We start from the raw sequence: 13,481 nt of genomic DNA on the forward strand, positions 1-13,481 counted from the left end.
CAATCTCTGACCACAACCTTCTGTCATGCCTTCTTACCATCAAGCACTCCTGGCTCTCCCTACCCTCCTACCTACTGCACACACAGAGATCTACTTGCTAATTAATATTCAGCTTCTACTGAATTCTGTAGAGTCATCACTGTCCCTCATCTCTGTTACTGATTTGGCAGCTGAACAAAACTCTAAAATGCACCCTGGATAAAATAGAATCCCCTACAATTCGGATATCCTGACAAAGATGGCAGCAGTCTTGGCACATGTTTCAAACACGATATCTTGCACTACTTGAGAATACCAGCGATTGTCCGCTGTCTCTAACATCATGTCCTCTCTTTTCTGAAATGATATATTTACAGTATAAAATTGAATATCTGTTTTTTCCTCTATCTGCTACAGTAACTTACCTAAATGTGATTATTTATATTTCAGTGGGTGGCATGACTGCAACATTCGATGGGGTGGCAGAGCCTAGGGGTCCCTTTAAGGTGTTATAAGTGTTTTTTGTCGTGACGCAAGTTGCATTTCAGCAACGAGAGACAGAGTCCCCCTAAGTAGAGGGCGATGGTGGTACCCAGTGTAGGAATGCCAGAGTGGTATAAGGGTTGCCTGTAATGTCCCTTTAGGTGTGGCTGTGCACGTGTCATGGTGCTCCTACATGGATATGCTGGAACCCCAAGCGTGGTCGTCCTTTGCAGGAAAAAGGAATAGATGATGCGGTCAATGATAAAATAAATCCAGACTTGTATTAAAGTTGAAAACAGCTTTACTTGAATAAACCTGCATCAGAGAACAATCTTCCAACTTTATCTTAGCCACCAGCAGGCTTTGGCTTAATTCTGGAAGGCAAACACAATTGGCTCTGCTACATCTGTCACTTTCAAGCTCTGCTGTTCTATCAGGATTAAATAGAAACTTTTCCTTTCTTTCTGCTGTACTTAGCTTGGTAGTCTGACTCTGTCTTTATCTCGCTTTTTCTCTTTCTCTTTATCTTTATCCAGGTAACCTTTCCTCCTGGCTTCTGAGGCTTTCTGCTTTCTCCTCTTGTTCCAGCAGAGCTTATGGTACTCTGCTGGCCTTGGCAGGGCCCATTCAGCAGAGACGAGGGCCTGCTGCACATCCTTCCCCTTACAGAGGGGTAAGCTAGACTGACTCTCACGAACTAAACTCCTCCCTCTCTAGAGAGGGCTAGAATGGATAGATGGTTCCACACTAAGCAAAGTAGTTCTGCCATTATTGCCGCCATCTGCTTGTGAACCAGGCACATTACATGTTAACATAACATTACAAGGAAATGGGAATACACATTTTGCAGAACCTGGCAATAAATACACATGATGACATTATATTAACCATAGCAGAGAGTAGAGAGGCGTAAAAGGTGGTAATGCCACTCTGGGGCGTAACACGACCATAACTCCAAGGCAGCATGCCTGCTGTCTTGGGGTTGTGTTACTTCACCCCTAATATTCAGACCTTTGCACGTTCCTGCCATCTGCACATCTAAAACATCTTAACAATCTGACATTTTCTCCTATGCATTCATCCTCATCTGGACTACTGCAATGCACTACTGATTGGTCTCTTCTCTCTCTCTATGAAACCACTTCACCGAAGCCTCAGCTCTGTGCCAGTCACTGCACTGGTTGCCCATTCAAAATAGAATACAATTTAAACTCTCACCCACAAAGTTCTCCACAGTGCTGCACACCGCCCTATATCTCGTCATTCATATCTGTCTACAATCCTAGCCGTGGTCTTCACACTCCCGTCTACAAGACTTTACTTGTGCTTCACAAGTTCTCTGGAATGCACTGCTCTGTACAGTCATGGTACAATTTTAGCCCTCATGTATCACCCATATCTCCTCATAGATTGTACACTCACAAGCAAGGCGCTCACTCCTATTGTCTGAATTTCTTGACTTTTCAATCTGTAATGTCCACTTTATTTGTACATGTTCCCTCTGAACTGTAAAGCGCTGTGGAATATGTTGGTGTTATAGTAATAAAGATTATTATTAATATTACTGGGGGGTGGGGGGTCAGAAAACCAGTCAGTATCTGGTGTGGCCACCATTTGCCTCACGCAGTGCAACACATCTCCATCGCATAGAGTTGATCAGGTTGTTGATTGTGGCCTGTGGAACGTTGGTCCACTCCTCTTCAATAGCTGTGCGAAGTTGCAGAATATTGGCAGGAACTAGAACACGCTGTCGTATACGCCGATCTAGAGCATCCCAAACATGCTCAATGGGTGACATGTCCGGTGAGTATCCTGGCCATGCAAGAACTGGGATGTTTTCAGCTTCCAGGAATTGTGTACAGATCCTTGCAATATGGGGCCGTGCATTATCATGCTACAACATGAGGTGATGGTCGTGGATGAATGGCACAACAATGGCCTCAGGATCTCCTCACGGTATCTATATGCATTCAAAATGCCATCAATAAAATGCACCTGTGTTCGTTGTCCATAACATACGCCTGCCCATACCATAACCCCACCGCCACCATGGGCCACTCGATCTACAACGTTGATGTCAGCAAACCGCTCACCCACATGACGCCACACATGCTGTCTGCCATCTGCCCTGAACAGTAAAAACCGGGACTCATCCGTGAACAGAACACCTCTCCAACATTCCAGACGCCATTGAATGTGAGCATTTGCCCACGTCGGTTACGACGACGAACTGCGGTCAGGATGACGAGCATGCAGATGAGCTTCCCTGAGACGGTTTCTGACAGTTTGTGCAGAAATTCTTTGGTTATGCAAACCGATTGTTGCTGCAGCTGTCTGGGTGGCTGGTCTCAGACGATCATGGAGGTGAATGCAGCCAGCCAGTCGCAGGGGCAACACGTGAGGTGCACGGTGGACCGATGAGGGGCCAAATAGTATAACACACAGTTCATCAGTTTACTCACGGTTATCAGATAGCCTCCCTGGGCTGGCAGCACAGTGTTGAGGTGGACAGCACGAAATCCTCCGGGGCACGCTCTGTGGTAGGAAGCATCAGCCAAGATGGTGGTTGAGGTGCCCTTGATGTTAGGGGTGCTTAGGGTGCTTGTTGCGGCTGAGTCCCTTGATGGTTTTTGTTGTGAAGCCATTACTGTTAATGGTGGTACAACCATAGGTAGTAATAATGAGGTAGACAGTGGTAAGATGCAACTCACAACTTTTACTTTGGATGTCTCTTGGTTGCAGCAGTACAATTATGCAGTCTCTAGATGGTACAGAGTTAATTCTGCAAATCCACTGTTTTAGGCTGTTTAGGTTTTGTGGCTTTGGAGCAGTGGGTTACTTCAATGTCAGTGGAACTTCTGGTGAGGTGGCCGGAGGCTATGGTATCCTTCACCTAAAATATCCCAAAGGTCCTTTATGCCTGGTTTACGGCTTTTATCCTTTGGATGAGATTGAATCTGTCCTTTTCTCTTGTCCCTTTCTGGACTGAAGTGCTGGATCTGCACCTTTTCACTCTCTCAGTGTCAATATACACACTGATCTTCACACTGACCTGTGGTCTCAACTGAACTAATCTAATCTAACTAGGCCTGACCTGAGTATATATATAGGACCCGAACTTTATCCCCATCTAGTGGTGGGATGTATAAATTACACCTAATAGGCTTGTTAACAGGGATTTTGCAGATACACACAAATGCAAAGTTATACATTACTGTACAATGCAATTGTTAAGATGAAAATGTACTTTAAGCAGTGCCCACACACACGTAGTGGGACGCTGCATGAACATGCTGGATGTGGAGGTCCTGGGCTGGTGTGGTTACACGTGGTCTGTGGTTGTGCGGTCGGTTGGATGTACTGCCAAATTCTCTGAAACACCTTTGGAGACGGCTTATGGTAGTGAAATTAACATTCATTGCACGGGCAACAGCTCTGGTAGACATTCCTGCAGTCAGCATGCCAATTGCACACTCCCTCAAACGTTTCGACATCTGTGGCATTGTGTTGTGTGATCAAACTGCACATTCCAGAGTGGTCTTTTATTGTGGGCAGTCTAAGGCAGACCTGTGCAATATTTATGCTGTCTAATCATCACCTTGATATGCCACACCTGTGAGGTGGGATGGATTATCTCGGCAAAGGAGAAGTGCTCACTAACACAGATTTAGACAGATTTGTGAACAATATTTGAGAGTAATGTAGAATATGTTTTGTGACACAACCCCTTTAATAAGTCCTGGACTAAGATACACATACATAGCCAAGTCAGGAAACATACAGATGTAGTAGAGTTAACACTCATGCTTTATGAGACGTGTTATCTAAACTAAATGTGTTAAGCAAACACCTTCAATTGCTTTTCAATGGCTTTTGTCTCAAGATAACACGATGAGTTAAGAAATTTGAGTTAAGAGCTTGAGTGGTAACCCTACTACATCTGTACATCAGCAGACCATAGTATATAAATTTTCCATAAAGGGAATATGTAAATCGAAAATATACATATACAGACTAGCGAACCCTTGCACCCTGATGGACATTTTACATATAGCTTTTTCTGGGGAAGCTATATGCAAAATGTGTTTTGTCATAAATTAGGCGCATCTTCTACCAGTCCGTGCGCCTAGATTGAAATCTACTTCAGCCTCTGACTGGAACAGATTTCCATCATCAGCCTCAATCCTGCCACTCCCCAGTGGTTGTATAGAAACACTGTGTGCGCCTAAATTTAAGCATTCAAAAAGTCGCTAAATGTGGGAGTACAACTTTTTTTTGTCAATTTTTGGCGTAGGGGGGTCATAATAAATTAACTCCTTTTGTCTTTATTTAGCCCTTCTATTTTAGACGAATATGAGGGCTTAACAATACAATAGGGGGTATTTACCATGAGGGTAATATTTGAATTCCTTTTTTCTTGAGTCTGTGTTGGCATACTTTGGGCCAGATTTATCAGGGCATAAGTTGTTGGTTAAATTTGGCTCATCTTTTTTTATTGTATTTTTTAGATCAGATCATTTTTATTTGTCTTTTACAAAATATTTCTCATGGTACAAAATATACAAACAATAATCCCCTCAATCCCCCCCCCCACATCCCCTTCCCTCCCTACTCCATCCCCTTCCCTCCCTACCCCATGCAGTGTCTTCCCATCCCTCAGCTGTTTCTATACCTGATTCTGAACAAAGATAAACCACTCCATCCTCCTCCTCTACGTCTAATGGTCATCTATCGGCATTCCTACTTCTCCGACCTGAGCTACAGTAGATATTCCCATATTATCTACCAGCCATGTTCTCGTTAGATCCTGGGAGGCAAAACCAGAACCTACAATCCAGATCTCCCATTGTTTCTGAAATGTTTTAAGTGCTTCTCTTTTCAGGTAAATTCCCCTTTCAAACAGGATCAGATGATTTACAGCCTCTATCAGTTCCTGCTTGTTTGGACCGACAGTTTGAATCCAATATTTTGCAATCAGTTTCCTAGAGCAGTACAGAGTTTTCGCTATCACCAAGCTATTGCCCCTCCATTACTGCTAAATCATGTGTGTAACCCAGGACACGAATCACTGGGGTCCTAGGAGCTGCAATATCATACACGGCATCCAACCTATTAAACACTTCCGACCAATAAGTACCCAGTTCTCTACAGGATCACATCATATGGATAAGGTCTGCCTCTGTACAGCGAAGGCACTGAGCGCGTGAACGGATCCCCATCTTATGGAGCATTGGGGGTGTTCTGTGCACTCTATGCAACAGGAACAGTTGTGAAATTTGGCACTGTACTTTCATTAAACGTTTGATATCTTATAAGGACACATCAAAAATATAGATTGGTGGGAGTCTGAGTGCTGAGACCCATTCCAATCTCCAGAACAAGGGGATAGAAGCTCTCAGACCTCCACCAATCTAAACTTTAGATAATGTCCCTATAACACATCAGAAGTTTAATGAAAGTACGGTGCCACTTTAAACACTTTTGTGTAGAAATTAGAAATGCTACTCCAGTGTTCCGCAACACTCCCCTAACAGAGAGGCATTGGGACATTTTTGCGACTATTTAAAAAAAGTCCCATTTATAAATCTCTATTGAAACGCATTAACATAGCGAACTGTGCCCATTTTCGACATTTTTTTCAAAACTGGAGTGAATGGTGACCTCAAGCCCTATTTTGCTACTTTTTGAAGACAGAATACTGCAGTTCCCCCCAGTGTTTGTTAAAAAAAAAAAAATGTTCTCCCTCTCTCTGACACCTATGGAACTGAGCTCCATTCAGGCCCAAGCACTGTACAGAGAGGCTAAGCCTCCTGCAGCATGAAAAGTCTTGGATGCAACTAAGATTCATCTAGCTGGTGTAAAGGAAAATTGGCTTAGTTGCCCATAGCAACCAATCAGATTCCACCTTTCATTTTTCAGAGGCCCTTTGGAAAATGAAAGGTGAAATCTTATTGGTTGCTAGGGGCAACTAAGCCAGTTTTCCTTTACACCAGTTTTAATTGATCCGCCCTTCTGTGTGTAGTATGTAGGCCTGGTCCGGCTGCTTTCTAGTATAATCCAAACTCCGGTCAATCATTGCTAGGCTTGTTTTCTCCTCCAGGATGTCATGCTAACGTGCTAACGCTGGCTTTGACTGGAAGCCCTGTGTACAGCACACCAGAGGAGCTCTGCCCCTGGAAGATACAAGGAATCATTATATAACCAGTTTCTGCCTGGGAATGGAGCTGGTTAGAAAAGTAAATATCACTACTGGCCTCAAGTTCTGCATTTGATGTCATTGTCTCTCCCCCCCTTCCCCTACACCATCCATACACTCATTAAGAGAGCTTTCTGCATCGCTGACCCCTGTCACTGACATACCCCCTCCAGGACCCCACAGTCACTGCCCACTGACAATAGCCCCCCCACCTCCTCAAGAAATGTATAGAGGGTGGGAAAGGGGGCCCCTCTCAGACAGTTTACTGTCAAATAGCAACTGCTACACTATGTGCATTCAGAGTTATTACTGGGTTATCTGTAGTGTTTGTTACATAGGACTGCAGACAACATCTACTACGGTAATCCCTCAAGATACAATATTTTCATCATAGAAACTAGACTCAACATACAGTGCCGCCTCACATCCAACCAATCAACATGACCATTTCACTGGTCAAGCAGCTTTAATTGTTGTCTAGTAGCTCCTCAGTGATATAACGTGTTTTGTACTGCACCCCCGTCTGTGCCAGGGTGAGTTGCCCCTTTGGACACTAGGTGAACCGAGGCTTCATGTTATGTTTCTGGTACATGTACACTCACCTAAAGAATTATTAGGAACACCATACTAATACGGTGTTGGACCCCCTTTTGCCTTCAGAACTGCCTTAATTCTACGTGGCATTGATTCAACAAGGTTCTGATAGCATTCTTTAGAAATGTTGGCCCATATTGATAGGATAGCATCTTGCAGTTGAGATTTGAGGGATGCACATCCAGGGCACGAAGCTCCGGTTCCGCCACATCCCAAAGATGCTCTTGTAGTGTACGGGGACTGTAATGCCCGTCACTACAGAAGGGTCACTTGTGTGCTGTCGTCCCCCTTATTTATGGGGAAGTTGGTATAAGTCATCTTTATAAAATTTAATGTAATGTAATGCTATGTATTTCCCTGTTGCTGTAAAATGTGCATGTACAGGCCTGCTAGGGGTGTCATTCCAGCTCTTAGTCACTAGAGGGAGCTAGGGAGCCCTAGGTTATATAAGGCCCAGTCAGGGAAAGGAAAGTCAGTCTAAAGTGAGTCTAAAGTCAGTCTAGTCTAAAGCCAGTCTACAGCAGCTGGAGTTTAGACTATATCAGAGTCAAGTCCAGGCCGGAAGCCTGCAGACCAGGAGAGGGTATTGCAGTCCCTGTAACCGGGTTCCAGATTCAAAGAGAAGGTTCCCCTCCTGAGTTCACCTATGCAGAAGCAGGAACACCTCAATTAAAGAGTCTGAGGAAGCTGAGAGAGAGACAGAGGCAAAGCTCAGAAAAGCAAGAGGTACTCAAGACAACAGAGGAGGTACTTGATAAAGATAAAACCAAGGATATACGCCAGAGCTAGGGCATTGGGCCTTGGAGAAGAGTTTATATGTTCCAGGATCAGTCAGGAATAGAGTGCAAGCTGCCTGTACTACAAGTCCTGTGTTTAACACTCTGAAGTCACCTTGCTATACATATATTGCCTGCATCAACTGTATTGAAAATCAACTGTCTGCAAAGGAACTGCGCTTCCGTTAATGTCCCTATATGATGACTACTAAAGTTTGAGTTCTGCTTTAACATCACGTGGTTCCTCAGTTATTCCTGCTATCAGCAAACGGCGTGCCACCGTTTAATTGGCACTGGCGTCACAAACATTTCTCATCATCACCTGCCCTTGCAGAGAGTCAGCCGTCTCAGGTTAGTGTCTATTGCACTACAACACCCAGGAACATTTCTAAACCTAACTTGAGTATGCTGCACCTTCTCTTTTGGCGTCACGAACAGGATACGCACGCTTTCTAGTGCAAGAAGCGTGAACTTTGTGCCTTATACAGTTGCCCTGTGACCAAAGTGACATATTGCCTGTTTTATTAAAGTGGACTTTGTGGACTGAAAATCCTACCCAAAGTGTGCCTAAAACCTCCAAAAAGCGCTGTACAGTGTTGCGCTATCAAGAGGAAGGAAATCGCCACACCGGAGTGTGGTTTTATGGACTTTTTACCATCCTGCTTGCTGTCAGTGAATAGACAGCGTTTCTACCAAAGATGGCCGCTGAGGCTACTGAAATAGCTGCTGCGTCATCTTCATCCCGAAAAAGCGGGAAAATTTGGCGCCTTTCTGAGGAAATAGCGGGAAGGAGTTCAAGGTCAGGCGCCACTGCTTATCTGGACATTTGCATGTCGGCCAGCATAGACTCCGCCTTCCCCATACTGGAATACCTGGGGGGCGGCCTCCCAGTGCAATGGGAGGAGCTGGCTGATCTTATTGGCGCCACCCTATCGCTCTCCAGAGAAGGATCGAGCATGTTGGAGAGTGAGCACCGCTGTGCTGCAACGTCCGCGCCTGAAATACCAAAGATGACTGATATTGGTGTAGAGCCAGAGGAGGCTCCACCGGCCTACTCTCCGGGACCGGAGAGACCCGCCTGCCCGCCACGGGAGAAAGAACCGGAGCCCTACTATGGCTCCTGGAGAGACTTCTTTCAGCCCTCTTTCAAGTGGTCTTCACTAATGGCAGAGATCCGGGAGGCCGCTATAAAGCGGAATACAAAGACTAAAATCTATTATGAGGAATTGACCAAGACTATCCATGAACGACACACCGACACCCAGCCCCGCCTGGAAAGGAGAAAGGGGTTGGTGGTGTCCTTTGACAAAACCCGTGGCTACGGGTTCATCCAAGATTATCTGACTGGCAGAGACTTGTATGTCAACCGAAGATGTGTCAAGAGAGACTACCTCCCTTCCTATCAGCACAGCCTCCGCGAGGGAGAGGAAGTGGAGTTCACCCCTGCCGAGAGCCTGAGAGGCCCTTATGCAACTGCCGTGACCCGTCCCAAGCGAGAACCTGAGGACTGGGAGGCAGAAGAAGACTACTCTGGCTGCGAGCGGGAACCTGAACGCTCTCCAGAGCCGGCCCATCACGCCTTCCAGGAGCGGAGCTCCTTCATTGGGCCTAATGTCTTCTGGCAGCCAACCGTGTTGGAAAAATGGGTGAGCCCTTATCCTTCCCCCGAGCTGCCTCGTCGGGAGAAGACCATACAAGACCTGGAGAACTTAAAAGGACTTCGGGTTACCTTAGAGAACATCCGGAAGGGTCGGAGACCCGATGCGCCACCAGAACCTGCAGAGGCCGAGTCCGAGCCATCGTTGACCGTACCTGCGCCGGCGGCGCCAGCAGACGACAGCGACTCCGACACGGAGAGCATCGGTCACCAGATTGTCCGGCTGGAAGAGAAGTTGCGGGAGCTGCGCAAGATCGCGACCGCCAGGATCCGGACGCCGCCAAAGAAGGATGAGGTAAGGGTGCCTGTCACCACCCGTAGACCACCTTCTGTCACCACCGCTCCGTTGCGGCCCCAAAGAGGACCCGCTATTGCTGTGAACTGCTGCACAGAGCCAACCGGACCGCTTGCGGCGGCGGTACCCAATGCAGCACCACCCACAATCCGTATGCCGGGACCGGTACGGTCCACTCGAGGGTTTACCCCTAGGCCCATGGGGCCAATACCTATTAGGGGCCCCTTTACCTTGCAGCTGCCCCCTGACACCGTTATGTGGGCACATCCTCCTGTAGAGGACTACTACAGGCCGTACTTGCCAGCAGAGCCGGGTAATTATGATATGCCACTGTGAATTAGCCTGCTAGGCCTTTGATTTATTTCACCAAAGAATGATGTTGTTAACCCTTCCAGGACAGGAGTCCTATGTTTCCTGGTCGTTTGTTGCTGCTGCCAGTTTATCCACGGCTCAGTGGTAGGTGTTGACCACTGAAATATCAAAGTCGACAAAGCCAAGTTTGTTTCCAGGATCTCCTGCCTGCTTTTGCTACCCCACGCCAAGTTGTGCCTGTTCCTTAGTTGCACCTTTTACCCTTACCCCCCTTTTCAGGTTGATCAGGGGTATTACAGCACCTGTTTTATCTTGTGCAACTTGATACTAAGGAACCGTGCCCGGAGACAGACTCAAAAGAACCTGAGCCTCTGAGATTCTTACTCTTTTTAAAGGAAATGTGCCCAGAGATGGACTCCACCGCACGAGAGCCTCTGTGATTTAATAGGAAAATAACCTGGGTACGGACTCATGTTTGTTCTTTGAGCCTCCAAGAACTTTTATACTGTTTTATCTATTTTGCTGTTCTATTATGGACTTATTCATTGTCATGGACTATCCTGGTTATAATGTTACGCTGTGCCAGGTCAGCGCCCCAGTTCCATTCACTATCCTGAGAAGAAGAGAACGACGCCCCTTGTCACCACCCTTCACCTTTGCCAATTGGACCTGATATGAATGTAAATGCAGTTGAGTTACATATATGTATGCCTGCATGTTTCTTTTTCTGTTTCAGGTAAAGATTCCAGTTGGGCGGGCACTGATGGAGTACGAGGTCGTACTCAGCTTAAAGCAGTGGGGTATGTAGTGTACGGGGACTGTAATGCCCGTCACTACAGAAGGGTCACTTGTGTGCTGTCGTCCCCCTTATTTATGGGGAAGTTGGTATAAGTCATCTTTATAAAATTTAATGTAATGTAATGCTATGTATTTCCCTGTTGCTGTAAAATGTGCATGTACAGGCCTGCTAGGGGTGTCATTCCAGTTCTTCTTAGTCACTAGAGGGAGCTAGGGAGCCCTAGGTTATATAAGGCCCAGTCAGGGAAAGGAAAGTCAGTCTAAAGTGAGTCTAAAGTCAGTCTAGTCTAAAGCCAGTCTACAGCAGCTGGAGTTTAGACTATGTCAGAGTCAAGTCCAGGCCGGAAGCCTGCAGACCAGGAGAGGGTATTGCAGTCCCTGTAACCGGGTTCCAGATTCAAAGAGAAGGTTCCCCTCCTGAGTTCACCTATGCAGAAGCAGGAACACCTCAATTAAAGAGTCTGAGGAAGCTGAGAGAGAGACAGAAGCAAAGCTCAGAAAAGCAAGAGGTACTCAAGACAACAGGGGAGGTACTTGATAAAGATAAAACCAAGGATATACGCCAGAGCTAGGGCATTGGGCCTTGGAGAAGAGTTTATATGTTCCAGGATCAGTCAGGAATAGAGTGCAAGCTGCCTGTACTACAAGTCCTGTGTTTAACACTCTGAAGTCACCTTGCTATACATATATTGCCTGCATCAACTGTATTGAAAATCAACTGTCTGCAAAGGAACTGCGCTTCCGTTAATGTCCCTATATGATGACTACTAAAGTTTGAGTTCTGCTTTAACATCACGTGGTTCCTCAGTTATTCCTGCTATCAGCAAACGGCGTGCCACCGTTTAATTGGCACTGGCGTCACGAACATTTCTCATCATCACCTGCCCTTGCAGAGAGTCAGCCATCTCAGGTTAGTGTCTATTGCACTACAACACCCAGGAACATTTCTAAACCTAACTTGAGTACGCTGCACTCTATTGGGTTGAGATCTGGTGACTGTGGGGGCCATTTTAGTACAGTGAACTCATTGTCATGTTCAAGAAACCAATTTGAAATGATTCGAGCTTCGTGACATGGTGCATTATCCTGCTGGAAGTAGCCATCAGAGGATGGATACATGTTCTCATTCTGTTTACGCCAAATTCGGACTCTACCATTTGAATGTCTCAACAGAAATCGAGACTCATCAGACCAGGCAACATTTTTCCAGTCTTCAACAGTCCAATTTTGGTGAGCTCGTGCAAATTGTAGCCTCTTTTTCCTATTTGTAGTGGAGATGAGTGGTACCCGGTGGGGTCTTCTGCTGTTGTAGCCCATCCGCCTCAAGGTTGTGCGTGTTGTGGCTTCACAAATGCTTTGCTGCACACCTCGGTTGTAACGAGTGGTTATTTCAGTCAACGTTGCTCTTCTATCAGCTTGAATCAGTTGGCCCATTCTCCTCTGACCTCTAGCATCCACAAGGCATTTTTGCCCACAGGACTGCCGCATACTGGATGTTTTTCCTTTTTCACACCATTCTTTGTAAACCCTAGAAATGGTTGTGCGTGAAAATCCCAGTAACTGAGCAGATTGTGAAATACTCAGACCGGCCCGTCTGGCACCAACAACCATGCCACGCTCAAAATTGCTTAAATCACCTTTCTTTCCCATTCTAAGATTCAGTTTGGAGTTCAGGAGATTGTCTTGACCAGGACCACACCCCTAAATGCATTGAAGCAACTGCCATGTGATTGGTTGACTAGATAATTGCATTAATGAGAAATAGAACAGGTGTTCCTAATAATTCTTTAGGTGAGTGTATGTGCTATGCAAGACCTTGAAGAAGCTCCTGCCCTCACCATAGAAAGTGATCTACAGCTTCCAGCATCTATTCCTGTCTATTTTACGTAAGGACTTGTTTTATCCGTCTTGAGATATCTGCTCATGCTTCACTTTTTCTTATCTTGGGATGACATTTTGGGCTTTGAAACCACTTACTTGTTTTCAATAGAGTTATGGACTCAAGGTCCAATGGTCGTTCCAGAACCAATTAATATAGTAACTTGAGGGCCGATTATACATTATCTGTACAGGGAGTGCAGAATTATTAGGCAAGTTGTATTTTTGAGGATTAATTTTATTATTGAACAACAACCATGTTCTCAATGAACCCAAAAAACTCATTAATATCAAAGCTGAATATTTTTGGAAGTAGTTTTTAGTTTGTTTTTAGTTTTAGCTATTTTAGGGGGATATCTGTGTGTGCAGGTGACTATTACTGTGCATAATTATTAGGCAACTTAACAAAAAACAAATATATACCCATTTCAATTATTTATTTTTACCAGTGAAACCAATATAACATCTCAACATTCACAAATATACATTTCTGACATTCAAAAACAAAACAAA

The sequence above is a fragment of the Bufo bufo genome, chromosome 1 (genome assembly GCF_905171765.1).
Source record: "Bufo bufo chromosome 1, aBufBuf1.1, whole genome shotgun sequence".
In the NCBI taxonomy this organism is placed as follows: domain Eukaryota; kingdom Metazoa; phylum Chordata; class Amphibia; order Anura; family Bufonidae; genus Bufo; species Bufo bufo.